Source organism: Amblyomma mixtum, chromosome 3 (genome assembly GCF_055824585.1).
Source record: "Amblyomma mixtum isolate Tamu chromosome 3, ASM5582458v1, whole genome shotgun sequence".
NCBI classification, from domain to species: domain Eukaryota; kingdom Metazoa; phylum Arthropoda; class Arachnida; order Ixodida; family Ixodidae; genus Amblyomma; species Amblyomma mixtum.
The window spans coordinates 259,487,068-259,505,279 of record NC_143014.1 but is presented as its reverse complement, the minus strand read 5'-3'; the positions used below and the strand labels follow the sequence as shown (position 1 = coordinate 259,505,279).

Sequence of the window (18,212 nt, the reverse complement as noted above, 5' to 3'; positions counted from 1 at the left end):
TAGGAGCACGTCAGTGGGCATATTCGATTTTCCAGTCCCGGACTACTCGCTGACAGGTCTCGGCTTCCACTCTGACAGGAAACACCGTCATGGTCACATGACCTGCTTGCCAGGGGCTGCTTGCGGACTCGCCGCCGGAGCTGGGCTACCCCTCGGTTACCGTACCAGGCCGCTGTCATCTGCTAGCAGACAATGTAAGCCATGGCCGCCAGAGGCAGAAGCAGTGCCGTGCGTTCGATCATGATACTGAGTAGATTTCAAGACCATGCTGCCAGCTTAGCATAGGTGCATGACAGAACTCAGCTTCAGGGGTATGCTCACCGCTGCTGCTCGTGGCGAAGTTCGCACAAAGTAGCCCAACTCATTGCAGATAACCAGATAGACGAAAGCCTTCGCAAAAATGTTGACAAGAAGAGCTATAGTTGCTCCAGTATACGAGTGGTTCACCTGCAATGCTTTCAGGCAAGTGCACAGAGAGCATGTCGCAAAAGAAAATAGAATGAAGATGCAAGAACAAAAAGTCTTACAATAGCCCAGAGAGCAGCTGTGGAGCTCATGTGAAGGTTTAACGACCGATATCGTCCTCCAGGAACACAAAAGATATGCAAAATGCACACAGAGTCTAACCCAATATGGCTGCCAGCGCAGCGCTTCATTTTCCAGGCAGTTGTCATCTGCTGCCTTCCCCACAACCCCAAGTATCCCGCGAACTGGCAGAAATGAAAAACAAACGAGTTGCTATGGCAATGCAGGCAGCTTTCTGACTGGTGGGAGGAGCTTTCGGGTCAGTCCCGGCCTGTCCGGGACTACTTGCGGACTTGAGTCCGGCATTCAATTTTCTAAGGCTGCCTGAGAAAATCCTGAGAAAATGCCTGAGAAGTCCGCAAGTAGTTCCGGACATGCCTGGACTGAAAAACAAATGCGCCCAGTGTGGGCAGATCTCAGTGGTCCGCCAATAAGAGTTATGTACAGTACCTGTGTTTCTTTTATCTAGAAAAGTAATTCAGTGCTACCTTTTTTTGGATAAGCACACAGACATACATGATATGACAGGGCGGGTGCCGACTCAAATTAAGTTAATTGAAACACACATTTCTGCACATGCAAGTTTATGACCATAGCAAAAAAGCATTACAGATTAAGGAGAGCAGACAAGCAGACAACAATTTATTGCCTATTTTCTAGTAATCTTATTTCACTAGCTTGCAGGGAGCTTAAAGTGGTGCTGATGCATGCGCCGCCCCTCTTCTTGATAAAAAATGCTTCCAAAAGTTTGCATACTAATTTATCTTCATTTCTAGCTAAAATTTCCATTTCCTCACGTCTTGGCTCACAGTTGTCATATCTTTCCTCTTCCCTGGCATGAAAGAGCATATAGAAATGGATAACGTTAAAAGAAGTTTAAAATAACTTACCTGAAAACACCACTCTAAAATAAGCACAAAACTTCTGCTAGTTTCTATGTGCCATGTGGTACTTACTGCGTTGTCTACCCACAAAAACATCTTCTTGAAGGCCCATTTTCAGAAGAAAATTGGGTTCAATTCGATTTTTTTGAAATCTGCTCAATGTGCAAAAATCAGGTAAGACTAGGGTTTTACCCAATAACAAAGGGCCCTATGTAAAAGAATGAAAAAGCCCACACTATATGTTTTCCTTTCAAATATATGCACTACATATGAAAGTGCTGGAAAAATGAATAAGCCTGTATCTTTGCAACAATGATGACTTGACAGCAACATGAACAACAGCTGGAGTCAAATCCCAGTTTGACTGCACTCCAGAGTCTCTAGAGAAGCTCATGCTTTTCCAAGGTGAAAAATAGAGAACTTTAAAGTCATGCGTGGATGCTCTACAACAGTAGCTCTGGGAACTCAGTTCACTTGCACTAGTAACTGGTGTGGAACCTTCCTTGAGAAAGAAAGGGGTGCAGTACCATGCCACAATGCCCAGCCTCCCTCTTCCAAGGCCTTCTTTCCACCCCGGTTAAGAATGGCGATGAGGAGTTCAGCTCAAATCTGCAACTTTTCTACCTGGAAAACAACCATGGGGGGGCATCTATGCCCAGTACGACACAAAGGAAGATTGGAATCCAGAGCTCCTTTTTAGGAGTGACCGAAACAGGACCCAGTGACCAACTGACTACGATATATGTCTGGCCCTACCGAAGACTTGGATCGCAGCACAGCCTGCCTAATCCCCCAAATCATAACACCAATGCGTGCAAATAAAGGATCTCTGCGTAGTGGCTCTCTTGATGCCAGAAACAAGCTGGCCTTGTGCTCTCCAGGTTTGGGCCACATGCAAGCCACGTACAGCCTCCAGAGCACCCACTGCATGCCAAGGTCCCAATGGCATCCTGCATCCTGCATGCACGTGTCTCCACTCAGAAGTGTCCACAACTGTAGGTGGATGTGAGGTTTGTGGACTCCTACTGGATACTCCTCCAACCATGTCTGGCCTCAGCATTGATACTCCAAGGAATAATGTGAACTGTTTGAAATGCTGGTAACTGGTGCTGGAATGAGGAATGTAGTCTGACTCTGCCCTCAGAGTCAGACCCATCTGCGCATAAAGCAAATAAGTCTAGTTTCTTTAACCTCCCATCATCCATGCTCTTCGCTCAATGGCAGTCGTGTCCTGGTGGGAAGAGCAGAGAATTAGAGGATCTGTCCAGTTTTGTGAAAGACTACTATGCGTGCACATAGCTAACATGTCCTGGAGTTACTGGAAATTTTTTCCTAGTACCTCACTCCATTCTGCTGGGTTTGGCTTGTGCCAGCTATCATTCTCTCAGTGTTTGTGTCATCATCATTGGTGTGGTAAGCTTACAGACTAGTGTAACTAGTAAAATGTAATTTGCAAATTGTGGGGTTCAACCTGAAGCAACACATGGGCTACGAGGGACGCCGCAGTGGGGGCTTCAAATTAATTCAGACCACCTTGGGTTCTTCAATCTGCACTGACATCGCACAGCACATGGGTGTTTTTGTATTTGACCTCCATCAAAATATAGGCACCACAGCCGGCATCGAACCCCCCACCTTGAAATCAGCAGCTGAATGCCAAAACCACTGCCACCATGGTGGGTCAGTCAGTGATACCGTACATTAGTGTTCGAATAGAAATTAGAACTTTTGAACCTCATATAAAAGACTAGCAACCTGTGCATCAATGCATGGTCTACACAATAGCATAGATGCATTAGAACATTTCATGCTAGAGGGAGTGTTCAAGTACAATGGTTAGTGGCTTGCATGAAACAGTCCTCACATCAAAAGTGTAAGCCGTAGACCTTTTGCATATTTACGCCTGTTGTTTTGAGAATGAAGTGCAAAAGACGGAATTGAATGAAATGTTTTAAGAGTGGCTATCAAATGCATGAATCATGCAGCAAAGGCCGTTGAGTGTTCATGCTATGTACAGAGGGCAAAACACATGTCTAGAATGAGCAAACTGTCTGTTCCGCATCTACCAAAGCCGCTGCGACCAGGAAGCCAAAAAATGACAACAAAATCCTATACGTTTAACTGCACATGCTTACATCCAGACCATTTTTAACCAAATGTTATCTATAGATATCGCATATTCAGCCCAAAACACGCCCAGAACATGTTCTAGACAAGCGTTTTGCCCTCTGTACAAGCCACCAAAAGCCAACGGAGAGTTTACAAATCACTTTTTAATATTTTTATCCTCGCTCTTCACGGTGATGTCCAGTGCTCAGTGTCTTGCACAAATCCTGCTGTACGTCTTGAATGACGTCAGTTGTAAATGGCTGCCATTAGCTCGCCATGAAACCTCACCCCCTCTAATTGCAAGAAAAATTGCAATGACCTAGTAAACAAACGGAAGTACATCGGAGAACTGCCAGTTCACGACCGGCAGCTCATCACTCTCTTTCAGTTTGGCTTTGGCATGGGAGCAAGGGCTGCAACCTGAGTAAACAACCAAGCTAAGTTATGCATTCATAGGCAAAGCATAGTCCCGGACTGTAATGTCTGTTTTTTTTTTAGAGCGATAGCTCTACTCGATGGACCAAACCCGATCAACAACAGATGAACTGTCCACTGTCTGAAATTAACCTTCAGCCTAGACAAGGAGAAATTTAGAAGAACTTCTTGTTGGGCAAGTTGGTGCATTGCTTTGAAGGAACCAAGTTGCGCTAAAAAAGACAGCCTTTCATAAAAGGGCCCACGGTGCTCATCAGGTAGTTTAGAAGAAGTTCTTGTTGGGCAAGTTGGTGCATTGCTTTGAAGGAACCAAGCTGCGCTAAAAAAGACAGCCTGTGGCTGTCTTTTTTAGCGCAACTTGGTTCCTTCAAAACAAGGTGAAAAAGTGCCTAAATAGAAAAAGAGACAGAAAAAGAAATCAATCCATGACTGGGAGTCAAACCCATGGCGATGCGAACAAATTAGTTTCACAAGATGCTGAGCGAGACCACTAGGCTATCTCCAAGCCGAACATGGTCTCGTGTTAAACTGCACCACACCCTTGCACTGTGCATTGCACAGCATCATCTTCATCAACTTCCATCTGCTCTGTCTGGTGGCACTGCTCACTGATCGTCATCTTCTATGCAGAATCCGTGTTATCGCACCAATTTCTCAGCCAAAATTAGACCTGCCCCCGAAATATGACCTACCCCGATTTGGACCAAAATTCAAGTCCAACCATAGCCGACCATGCCTAACACGATGGTGACCTCCAAATTTGGCCCAGGCCATTACCAAAATACTATCGCTCTACCCTTAGTTATAATCGAGGTTAAGCACTGCCTAACTTTTTCTTTCTGGCTCGCTCTGATGCATGAGGAAGGAAAAAAACACAGGGTTTCGTTTAATCACCGATATTTGTGTTCCTAGCTACACAAGGTAGATGTAAAATGTTTGCAAAATGATGGGCAATTTAGTATCCATCATTCTTTCGCTTTTCTTACACTCACAGCGACTGCTTCTGTGGCCCTTTAAGAGTTGCAAACATGCACAATGCCAATGTTTTTTTTTTACAATCCCTCTTCCATTTTCATGTGGCTGTGACAATGGCCCAGCTGGTGCCAGTTCACAGGCCTCTATTCTTCCTCACTCTGGGGTTCGTAGCATGATTTCTAGGAATAAACAGTACAGATTTCAGTTCAGGCCCCCAAAGTGAAACTTAAAATGTGAGCCATAGAGCTATTGCCATATAAATGCTGGTTATTGTGACAATGAAACATCACAGACAGAGTTCAATCTCCTTTTAAAAGATATAGACATGCATGAACCCAATCGCTCGACTGTTGTGTGCATTCGGTGCTAGCATGACGGAAGTGGTAGCGGAACTGGTATGCAACAGTTTTAACAAGAGTTGTATTGCCATATGCAGGTGGTCGCACAAGACTTCAGAAAACAAAACGGGGGTGTTGCTGTGAAAGAAAAAACAGGTCACATACTCTGCAATAACTCTAGCACCGGCCAAACAGGTGGCAAATTACCAAAGCCATTAGCACATTAAGTCAGGATGGTGATTTGCCCATCTTGGCCATAGTGATTGGTTGGCACATGAACCATGTCAACAAGGAAGCAATGAGGGAACACACTGACGGCGTGATAAGGTGGCGCACCTCAGAGATTGTGGTAAAAAAACTGGCCATCTAAACACAATGCCTAATGAACCCGGGGGTACCAAAACCTTGCAAGTACGCTAACATTATCCTAATCCATAAAAAAAGGCTAGTCAAGGACTTGAAAAAACAGACCAATCAGTGTACTGTCTGTGCTCTACAACGTATTTACTAAGATAAATGCTAAGAGATTCAGAGAAACCTTAGATTCCAATCAACCAAAAGAACAGGCTACCTTTTGGAAAGGCTACTCAACAAGAAACCATTCTCACACCATCCATCAGATGAGAAAGAATTGTGCAGAACATAACCAACCCCTAATATAGCGTTCTTAGATTACGAGAAAGTATTTGACTCACTCAAAACCTTAGCAGTCATACAGGTACTACAGAACCAGGGTGCAAAACAAGCATGTGTAGAAGGTTTAGAAAATATCTATAGTGGCTGCATAGCCACCACAGTCCTCCATAATATCTATAGCAGCTGCATGGCCACCATAACCTTCCACAGAGAAGGTTTTAAAATCCCAATCAGGAAAGGTGTCATGCAGGGAGACACTAGACATTTTCAGCATACCAGAGACGTCATAGTGCAGACATATAGCCAGAGGGCCCAAACACTTAGCATCTCACAGCTTTCACTGTGATTTTCAGTATTACTACTTCCTTTACATGTAATTACATTAAAGGCCCCATTACCCAGAAAATTTGGCATCGGCGCTGTGAGCAAAAAATAGGGTGGCATAGGCTGGCACAGGTGGCCACCTGCTGGAGAAGCAACCTAGATGGGCCAGCAAGGTCACGTGACCTTGTGGTGGATTACTGACCACCGTAGCAGGTGGCTACTAAATTCATGACTGATCATGACAGGCTGCTCAGGAAGAGCAACCTGGGTCGCGCAGGCCCCACCGGTGGCCGCGCCTTCCATCGCAGGGCAGTGGCACATCCCTTAACCGCTGCATCACTAAGGAAAGAGTGGTGTGAAGACTGCCAAGGACCTATGCACATGAAGTTGAGAATGACCAGTTCTGTATATCGGGCCATTAACTCATTAATGATATCGCATCATATCAATAAGACAGAGATTAAGTGTTAAGACAGACTTCAAGCACAAAACCTCAAGCCTGGGATATCCGTGTTAAAACAGAATAGCCGAATCAGCTGTGAAAATGGCAAAAATCCCATTGAAGAAGGAAATTCGGAAGCACAATTGGTGTTTCTAGACTTCCAAAACACACTGCTACAAGGACTAAATGCCAGCTAGGCACAGATGCTCTTGTGTCGGCACACAATAACTTTGCCGACGACAGCAGAGTTGTTGCAACCCAAAACAATGAGCGTGCCTGCCAATAAACATGAAAGAAGGCAAAGAACAATCACTTATCGCAACAGACATGCCAAGGAATTGCCAAAAGTGAAAGAAGGACAAGATGTAACTGCCCACTCCATCAGAAGCAGAGAATGGATGAAAGGAACTGTGCCAAAAGAGTTGACAGTGTTCTGACAGTGTTCTGAGAAGGAACCGAATGTTTCATTACAGGCTCACCTAAGGGTGCAAATGGAAGCCAAAAAGAGCCAGATTCCAAAGAGATTCTAAAGTTGAAACTAAACAGCAAGAAATCCATCAGCACCCTAAAATGCCTCACATGAGGGTGAGGCCCGAATAAGCAAGAATGCTTCCCAAGAGACTTCACTATTGTGTCGTTGAAAAATGACGAACCTGGTAAGGTAAAAAAGGGAGTCAGTTGCAAGAGGCTCTCACAGATGGCGCAGCCCCACCAACGAAGCATCGGATCTTCAGCGACCGGAGCAACTGCAGGCAACGTGCCAAACGCACGGGCCAACATCTTCCTCCTCACCCTCATATAAGCACAGAGCAAATGACTCGCATTACAAGTGCCACCTCTCAAGCTGCTACGCAGCAGACGCATCACTGCATTCCTAGTAATCGCACCCATGTAGCCTAGATAAGTATAAAATATCAGTTATCCATTAGAAAAATGAAATCCTCAGTTCACTGAGCCATCTTATATTAAACAGGCACAAAACAAGTGACATTGTTGCCTTGCCAACATATTTCTCAAGTTTTTGAGGTCATACATTTGTTAACTCAATATGTGAGAGCACATTGGTATGATCAAAAACACATAAGCATAGATGCGGCAGACAAATTTCGAATTGTTAATAAATTTAAATGGGTTTTCTAATGTAATTGACTTACCTATGGGCATTACGGCCTGGTCAGTGTTATTACTAGATCTATTACAAACGTTGACCATAACACAGCTAAATACAGTGCCATTGTAGATGATATAAGCCATCACAAGCCTGCACTTTTCTGCTTTCAAAAACCATACATGAAGCGCAACACATAAGCATACTCTTTGAAAGCAATACCTGACCATAACTTATCTACGTCCAGGCGTACAATCAAAAATACCAGTTTTGAGTCCATTCGTTCAGTGATTGATCGAAACAAGGCTTACGATGAGTTCTTGCACATTTTAAAGCCAATACACAGGGCTAGTTTCTTTATGAAAACCCTGAAACGAAATCGGCTCTTTCGCAAACCATAGCTAACTCCCAAGCTTTCTGCCGAGATGTTTCAAAAACAAGCTGTATCATAATTTTATTAGGTCAAGAAAACCCGGTGTCTTATGCACATACAAGAGTTACCATAATCGCCTTAACAAAGCACTCAAAAAGGCAAGAAATGAGTATAATGCTAATGAATCTGCTTTAACTAATGGTAGCTCAGAAATATTGTGGAAAAATTTGAATAATTTGTTAACGTGCAATAATTATCAAAATCCTATTTCTCCAGTTAAAATACATTATGTTGAAATTTCTGGGCAGGATTTAGCAGACATTTAATAAATATTTCATTAAAACAATTTTCTAAGAGATGTCACTTGGGTTCAGAATTCAGTATTTCTTAAACATGCGGATGAAGCTAAGGTATGAAAGCTTTTTCTTGCACTAAACTGCAATATGGCTTGTGACGTCGACGGGATACAAGTGAAGGCGATTCGATTTAGTTTTTGTTACATCATGAACCTGTGTATCTCAAATGCTGTTTTTACTAGCGGTATGCAGTATGCACATGTGTCTGCCTTTGACAAAAAAGGTGATGAAAACCAAGTCAACAATTACAGGACAATATCAATACTTCCAATATTTTCTAAAGTGCTTGAAAAAATTATCTACCAGCAATTTCTTTCTTTAGAATCTGAAAACAATATAACTACGAGATAACAGTATGGTTTTAGAAAATACTTATCCAATGAATCTGCTTTATTGGACCAGAAAGAACACATACTAAAAGAGCTTGAGCAAAATAGGTATCTTTATTGATTTTACAAAAGCGTTTAACCTTATTAATCACAATTTGCTACTCCAAAAGCTTGAATGAATCGGGTTTCGTGGGCACGCCATCTCCCTTATAAAACCATACAGAGAATTTCATAAACAGGCAGTTACACTGCAAGGGTTTACATCTGAAATGCAGCCTGTCTGTCCTGGTGTTTCCCAAGGAAGTACTGCTGATCCGTTTCTCTTTAGTATCTATATTAATCATATTTTTCGTGTTGTACCTCTTGTAAAATTTGTTATTGATGTGGATAACATAAGTCTACTTGTATCTGGGGAAAATTTAGATGATTTGATAGATAAAGCAACAGAAGTTTAGCGGAACTGTTTTTCTCGCACACACTACCTTTCTCGGTATTAGCCCTTGCTTTTCTATTTTTTTCCTTAATGTTGCTCTTGGTTTTCTGTTTTGTCGCCCATCCTTTTTTCAAAAAAATGTCAATGGCTGGCTGCAATCTATGCTATATTGTAGTGTTTTCTGATGGTGCAAGTTTCACATTGAAGTGTCATTTTACGGTCATTTGTTGCCCTTTTTTCTTTTTTTTCTCATTGTAAAGAACAGTGCATCTCGACCTCCTGTACTACTGCCAAAATGTAGGGGTGCAGGGGGCCTTGTCAAGCTGTCAATAGGCAGCTTTTACTCTGGGCCCCTGTCATCATGTACGACATGATGGTCAATTAATGATCATTATTATTGTATTTAAATATAGCTCCCTGGGCATAACAAACCAAAAGCTAAAGCTGCAAATATTGGGAAAAAAATAGGTATTTTTTTTCCAATGTCTTTGCAGATGTCTTTGCAGTACTTACATCCACAGTGCTACCAAAAGTGTAACAGTATACAAACACATGGCAAGGCTTTAAAAGAACAGAAAACAGTTGCTTCAGTCCAAAACACCAAAATAAACAAGAAACGGTATCTAAAATGCCAATATCATAATCCTCTCAAGCAGGTTGTTTTGACTTTTCAATTAGCCATGCGTTAATGGTAACTACACTGATTTCTAGGTTGAACAGTCATGACCAGTAAAGAAATAGTTGCTCTAAAAATACAGCTGAAGATCGCTAACATGAAGTCAAACGGGGACCACAATTTATTTCCTTAGCATACTGCAGAGCATGAGGCCCATGCAGGAGTGAAGAACCAATACAAAACAGGATAAAGAGATTGTACACAGTAGGCTGGCAAGCTGTTCCAATCATTGATTGTCTGTGAAAAGAAAGGGTAGTGAAATAAATTACACTTAGCAAAGTATGGGAAAGTAAAGTAGTGCATGACACCACACAGAAGCAAGGCATACACCTATTTTTTGGAAAATACGGGGCCAAAGGCAGAAGTAAGGAATTAAAATATCTTTTTGAAGCTTGAAATATCTTTCCAGAGCTCTATGTAGAGTACCTGAAGGAGTTAACTCATAGTCTATTTAAGGCCTTACACCTCCCACATATTTTAGCCGATGTTTATGGCCCCTTTTCTCAGGATCTCCTAGAGTTAGACCAGTCACAGTGATACCACAGTAAACAACTTTCTCTACTCTCTTCACTAAAGCAGGGATATAGCAATTTGTTAATTTTTGTATTACTTACTGGACTCTGCCAATTTTCAGCCCAATTCAGAAATAAGCACCAGAGTGAAAAAAAAATTTCCTGAACTAATTTTCATATTTCTGCTTCCCCTTTGTGCTTCTTATATACTGGAAAGAAGAAATGTTTCTAGGGACTATGGTTCAAGCGAAAAAACGTCAACTATTGTAAAAAAGATAACTGGCTATGAAAGCCATTAAAAAAAAGGTGCCATTACATAATTACACTCAACAAATGTGCATTGATGTATAATTTTAATAACCACTAGCTAGGCAGTCATCTACACAATTGACTATTTGTTACCTTGCTTTCTGGGCCTATTTGTGATTTGTGAGCTGTCTAAACCTTTCTGCAAAGTAAAGCTGTCGCCGGACAAACTAAGACAATCACTGTACTCGTAGCATCCAGATGAAACATCAAGTGACCTGAAAATGTCAGCTTAGGCGTTGCTGCCACCATTCATCCTGGCAATTTCAGTGCCTAAACTTCAGTAAGTACAATCTTTGCAGTTCCCTCTCAAAATCTTAGTCAGATTGGTTTGTGTTTCATGTCTTCCCATAGAGGCACTTATTTTCGCTTTCAACTGGTGTGTGGCAATGGTAAGGAAGTAACCTTTAAGTCATACCTGTGTGGTGCCGACAGCAAGAGTTTTCAAGAATAAGAAATGACTAAGTAGTATGCCTATCGTTGAGTGGCACTTCCAGAATTTAACATCATAATGGTCAACATAGCCTGCTTCATAGAGAATAGATGCAGCTAGAACCACTTCCTTGGTGTAAGTCACTTCATTAACTGTCCAACTGAAGCTCCATATCTAAAAAAAATTCACGTTGCTCATGAAATCGAGCCGAAGCAGCGCAACAGTTATGGTATTTATTCGATCTAGGCCGACAGTTTTTTTTTAAAACATGAAGCTTAGATTAGAAGCTCAGAAGCTTAGGTTAGCTTAGATTTGAGAGTTTTTTCGTTGTATTAACTAAATAAGACGCCACCGCATAAAAATGTAAAAAAGTTGCATGTAGGTGGCGTCCCCACGAAATGCCAACAGAAGACGACACTGTAGCCATTACTATCCATAGTCTAAGCCGATAAAACCCATACGCGAGGAATGGCTGGAATTCTGCTTGTTCTCTCTTTGTGTGGTGGCATGGGCCCGAGATAAGAAGGTCAGCGATGACGAGGATGAGTGAGCAGAAACAGGTTTGTGGAAATAAATACAATTAGCGTGCTGTTCCTGCTGTCATTCTCATTGTTTTTTCGGCCGGCTTACAATCGAAGAAAGCTTTTTTTATTTTAATTTGGCCTTCACCGTTCGGGTGCTTGCTTAGAATCGAGGCCAGCCTAGATTCGAGTAAATACGATAATAACTCGCTTTGGGAAAGCACAATGCCTACAGTAGGATGTAACCTAAAAAAACAGCACCTGGTAACGATGCGCCATGCTGGCATTACTCCACTGACCAAATACAACAGTAAATAAAAAGCAGCTTCTTACTGTTCGACCACATCAACGAAGCAAGTTGCATGAATATTCTCTTAAGAGATGCCAGCTACTGCCCCCAGTCACCCCTGAAGGAGCTGAGCCGGATTTGAAATGTTGGGTTTTAAATTTAAGAAGTTTCTGGTTGGAGACGTATCAGAGTTTATTATAAATGATGAAACCCAATCAGACAGGCAAATCTGTGAACATTCTTAGTTCTCAATCAATGTTCTCAAACTTATAATTTCATCCAGTGATGAGCTTCTTGTTTAGGTAACAAGAAAATCTTTTTCCTGTTACAAGATGAACACTAACAATCTCTCTCTTGAGCTGTTCATTAAATATGATCAACCAACTAGCCTGCACGTCAACTCTTGTAATTTCTCTCAACTTGGAGCAAATCAGCATACGTTTATTTCAACACAGGAGAGCTACACATCGCGCATAGGTGTAAACCAGGGCCTGAGTGGTAACCATCGAGGTTTTAGAAATTGACATTTTTTGAGTTAAAAAAATTGTTCGCATGCAAATGAGACATAAAATATTATTCAAGAAAAAGCAGTCTTTTGTCATACAAAGTGGTTCAATCATTTACTACACGACCAAATGAAAACAGTTTCAAGCCTTAAAAAAAACTGGGCAGATCTTTCAGCCAGCACAGAAGTGGCATACTGGAGCAGTGCTTGGCCATACAGGTAGCAGAAATAGGAATGTAACACAGGTACAAGATTTTTAGCTTGTATTTGACGAGAAGTTAGTATATTAAAGATATGCATAAGAATGAACCTGTTTGCTGCATCTGAAAGCCAGTTTAATTCATCAAAAACTTGACTGCACCTGCCATGCATACTAAAACTTGGTTTTGAAAGATGACAAGCATTGCCAGAACTTTCATAAAAATGAAAGTAAAAAAAATCGAAAAACCATACACTTCAAGCAAACTACAAATTGATTTATACTGACCAAGGTGGATTCTTTCTACCACGCTTCTTTTACAGTGAAGCTGTTATGCCATTCCAGTAGATTGGTAGAGGACAAACTCCTTCCTTTTCTCACTAAACACAGAAAATTGACTTGGGAGGTTCACGGCATCCTGGACTCCCAAGTTGTCAGCATAGTCTGTGGTATTGTCTATATTCAGTGATGTTACAATCAGTGATTTTTCCAATTTTCAGAAAATTGTGGAGTAAAAATATGGTGAAAAGGGAATTTTCAGAGTTCTAGAAAATTTCAAGGACTGATATTCTCACTTTTTCCAAACTGGCAGTTTTCAAGCTGTTGCAGAGTAAACGGTATTGAAATAGAGTTTGGGGTCAAATGGGGTGAATGTTCTTCTACGGCATGGAATATCACAGTCTGTACTATAGTCACAGCCATCCACTCTGGCAAGAAACTTCGCATGGTTCCCGTCATAAGTCTCTCTTCTCTCTCTCTGGGAGCACTCTTGATTAATGCAGTCATCAAAGTTCACTCCTAGCAGGAGTGTGTCCAGCTACCACATTTTCCCCAGGGCCTGGAAGCAGCCTCTTCGAACTGCTACTTGAGACTAGCTCAACAAGGCTCAGCTTTGACAAAGAGCATTCCCAACCAGGCATTCCGAAAGAAAATCATAATTACTGACCGCTATGTTCCTTTGCACTCACTAGTCATCACCTCAGCTTGATAGACTGTATAAGAGTGGGGTCTGAATGAATAAGCATTTGGGCTGCTACCCTCCTGAGCATACAAATCTCTCTTCTAAAAACATGGCAGATTCTCAATCGGGTTGATTATGATGTCAATGTTCTAAGTCAGTCTTAACCATTATATCACCATCAGCAGCAGCCTGACAACTCTAAATGCAAAACACAGCCCTCCCCCATACATCTCTCCAATTAACAGTTTGTTACAGTTGCGGCCACCTTATTCCCGCAAACCTCTTAATCTCAGCTGCCCGGCTAACTTTCTGCCGTCCAATGCTACACTTGCCTTTTCTTAAAATTCAGTAGTTTACCCTTATGCACCATCAATTATCTTGCCTCCACATTACATGCCCTGCCGAAGCCCATTTCTTCCTGGAAAAGGAATACTTCTTACACGAAACAACTAAGAAAGGATGAGAAAAGAACGCAAAACACGAAAGAGTGCTACTCTCAACTAATTTTTATTCGTAGAAGAAACCATCATTTCATACACTGATTCCATCTACAGAAACTGTGCACATGCCAAAGACTACGTACATGTGCATGTGCCAAGGAGGCTGTCCACCATACACCCTCATCACATAAGCCTATCTAAAAACTTGTACTCTACAATGTACAGCTTCACCGAAGGGCTGCTAACACAATCAGACCCCTTTTTCTTGACGTGGAATGCCTCAATTAACACCCGCATTGACTCGTCATTGCCTTTTCCGATTACTAGTGTCTGTTTTAGTAATGGCGCTCATGTCCCTGGCCGATCACAAGACATACAATGAACAACCAAGTTCATTTCGGTCCCCTGCTCAAGGCATCTTTCACGTTCCCAACATACACTCTTCCCCATCAGATGTGAATTTGTGCTTCGTTAGGCCTCCTCTCGTTCTTCCTTCACCATTTACCCTAGGGCATAGGCTTTTCAGCTTGCAGGGTCTGAAAAAACAACTGGTATTTGTTGGCTAATCTTTAAGCTGTGGGACACATGGTGAGAGTACGGAGTAACCTGAAGCTTTTACTTGGCTTTCCTTTCATTCTCTTCTTTATGTACTGCGTCCACTGCTGGTTCCTTGTTCTTAATTTTTCGCGTGGCCTCTGCTATCGGCTCCAGTGGCGCGGCGTTGCTCAGGCTGTCCCATTCAGCGTGCAGCCCAACAGAGAAGTGTAATTTTGCTAACTCCGTAACCCACCGCGAGGTGGCGGCCTTAGCCCATGGCTCAAGCGGCACTCGCATGGCCGATGCCGCCTGCATTTTTAGCCGTGTTGTCAGCTTTGTTGGCACATTTTTATACGTAAGAATCGCGAATGTGCAGTCAATTTCTTTCAACTTGCTCCTCTAGGTACAAAGAAGTTGAGGTACGTTGTTAAACCATTAGGACTGCTTTTGCATGCTGTTTTAGTGGCCGTTTAAGAGGTGATTGGGGCAACCGAGGCTCTCTCTGCGCAACATTTCCTCCGGAGTGCATGCTATCCTGCTGAATGTTCTTTTGTGTGTGTGTTACAAAAGTTGCCATGCTGTGACAAAAATCAGGTATGCTTTTTTGTGCCTTTCAGGCAATTTTTAAAAAACTGGGCACCTACTTTATAGCAAATCTCTTTTGGGCTCGAGCATATAATTACGGTAAGTGGTCATGAACTGTATATACGCCACTACGCCAGGCAGAAGTTCTGACCTCTGCTTTTTGCACTTGAAGCGAGAATACTTTCCTGGCCCTTGTTTTGCTATGTTGGATGTGTTCCTGGTAGGTGCGAGTGGTTTTGTGTAGCTGATGTGAACCCGCTATTAAATTATTTGCAATGTAAGAAAAGCTACATCAGTTCACTGTCATCCACTTCACATAGCAATCCTATCTCGTTATTTATTTTACAGATAAATGTATTGCTGTGTCCCTTTCTGCCGCTCCAATAAAAAAAAAACCTCGAATAACTTTCAATGAATTTCCTTCAAATGATGTGTTGCCAAGCATGGCTAAAGGCCATCTCAAGAAAAGATTTTATGCCAAATGACAAGTGTGCTAGCAGTGTCATCTGCAGCCTTCACTTTTTACACTCAGTTAATAATTTGGGATCCACAAACGTGCAACGCCTGAAGCGTGATGCTTTTCCGAGCGTATTCGCAGGTTGCCCAAGCTACACGCAGCCACAACAACCACAAAAAAAGACAAAAGTTATGCAATTGTCACAGAATTCTACACAAAACCAAGAAAGGGCATTATCATGGGTCGTGTAGCAGCATCCCACCGCTGCCACCAGTTGTCTTAGCTCGGGTAGCGTGACCAGTTGTTGCATCACCATGGGGGCTTGTCCAGGATGAAGGAATGTCTGAAGCTTTGGAGTTGGGAAACAAAAAACCAGCGGGTTTAAAGTACTTTTAAGAAACTTAATTACATACTGTACAAAAGAGCAAACTGTCAAGAATGAAAAGTTCATAGCGTCGAGCGTCTGAATGGGCCTTTTCGGCAGGGCCCAGAGCGTCCTTTCGCACTCAGCACCGTCCTTAAATCCCCCAATGTTCCGCCCCTTCATCAGGCGGGGGCCAATCAAACACGAGGCACATTTCCCCAAGATGGGCACCAATCACATTCGCACAGCGCTGTTGCAGGTGGAGTCACTCGTGGCAGAGTCAACCCGTGGGAACGGGAGAGGAGAAATTGCAACTCCGCTGCGAATTCCTGCAGTGTGGCTCCGTGTGGTCCTTGCGACGCCGTGGCCTCAACTGTGGCGATGAGCTGTCTACGGTGTGGTCGACTCTTGACAGAAATGGCTAATCCCTTCGGCTCCATTCCTTTTAGTCCCCGAACGGGCGCTTTTGGTTCCGTTCGCCGTTGGTCGCTGCCCCCGGGCGTCCTTCTCCGGGAATGCTCATCCCCAACCAGCGAAGCATGACAGAATACCGCAGGCACTTTCTCAGCGCACGGCATGCTTCTTTGAGGTCATCGTCTGGTAAAACGCGGGTCCCAAGCTGAGTCATCACACCATCAAGTTTATCAAGCGGCTCTGAAGCTACAGATTCAGAATGTGGTCCCTAAGAACGCCCAGGCTGTTCATCAACTTCTACCTGCTCATTTCCTCAAGTGCATGAAGGTAGCCCGATTCATAAATCCTTTGAAGGAGGTGAAGCTAGTCCTAAAGGTGCAGGATATGAGACAGTAGCCTTGTGATTGCGCAACACAATCTACCGAGGACCTTCTTTCACGCAACTAGTCAGATGCAATGAGTACAGACCGAATGCAAGTGCAATTGTTCAGGAAAGCAGATGCTCTTAGGAGACTGCAGCGAGAGAACGGTCGCTTAAAAAAGAAGCTCAGTGGTTTTGAAAACCACACCCTCCACTCAGCGTCGAGAAAATGCGTGGACAAGGTTGGCACAGCCCAGTTCTTAGCGGAACAGATTGCCAATGCATCAAGGCAACGGCTCGTGTGGTCTCCAGACTGAGAATGTGTAGTTTTGTACTATTTGTCCCCTAAGGTATACTGTTACATACATACCAGAGGTCTGTTGAAACTGCCATCAAAAAACCCGCTAGTTCACTATGTTGGCAAATCCAATACTGAAAGTAGGATCTTATTACTAATGAAAGAATGCCTAAAGCAAGACGTGGGGCAGCTGAAAGAGCAAGCAAGGTTTTCCTCAATTACTGTGGATGAAATGGCTATAAGCTCTAAATACATCTGTGATCGTATAATGGACTGTTTTTCCGTCGACAAACTGTGAGAGAAGACGCTGGGACAGGACAGAACGTGAACAACATCTCGCTTGCCAACGAGGTGTTGGGTTTCGTTGCAAGAAGCCTGTTGACGTCGTACAAGGTTCCTTGCAGCTTCTTCACTAAAAAAATTGAGTGGCAAGCTCCTGTATCAGCTGACAAAATAAGTGATAGCTGAAGTTGAAAAGTGCAGCCTCAATGTCGTGCAGATCGTCCCTGTTAACCACAAGATTGTTACAATGATGCGCTACCTGGACAATGGCTTCCTCAAGCCAGTGGTGTCATTCATGTGATCCAGAGAGAAGCTTATTCTTTTCCTTTGACCAGTGCCATATCATAAAAAAAGTGTGAACCTTATTCCTGGAGGGGGACATGACAAATGGAAGCCAGCCAATATAACTGGACAGTCCGTGAAGAAGCTTTGTCATTCAAAAAACGAGATTGTTAAATCAGTACGATTCTTGACACAGAAGCACATAGAGCCAACTACTTTTGAGAAGATGCACATGGGCTGAGAAGTGCAGCTGTTTTCAAATCAAGTTATCTCGGCGCTTTCTTTTTTGAAAGAATACCCCAGGTACCACCCTCAGGCAGAACAGTTAAGGAATGCTGATGCAACAATGTTGTTTATGAAGATGATGCAGTAGTGGTTTGCCATCCACAATGTGGCCAATCGAACAGCACATGTGCACATGAGAAACCCTGACCAAATACACTTTTTTTGTGGTAACGACGAACGCCTACAATTGCTGAAGAAGGAGCAAGTTCCTTAGAGCTGAAACCTATGAAGCTCTCTT

General features: G+C 42.9%; 1 protein-coding gene across 16 annotated transcripts in view; it reads right to left on the bottom strand.

Annotated features, from left to right (window-relative positions):
* LOC149354548 (uncharacterized) overlaps positions 1–18,212 on the bottom strand; it is a 98,851-nt gene that overhangs the window by 64,184 nt on the left and 16,455 nt on the right. The window contains exon 1 of one of the 16 annotated variants that reach the window (XM_089583398.1): positions 322–2,787. The exons of the other annotated variants lie outside the window; for them this stretch is intronic. The gene's annotated coding sequence lies outside the window, so the exon portion shown is untranslated. Of the gene's footprint in view, positions 1–321; positions 2,788–18,212 lie in introns of those variants that run through there. 16 annotated transcript variants of the gene reach the window in all.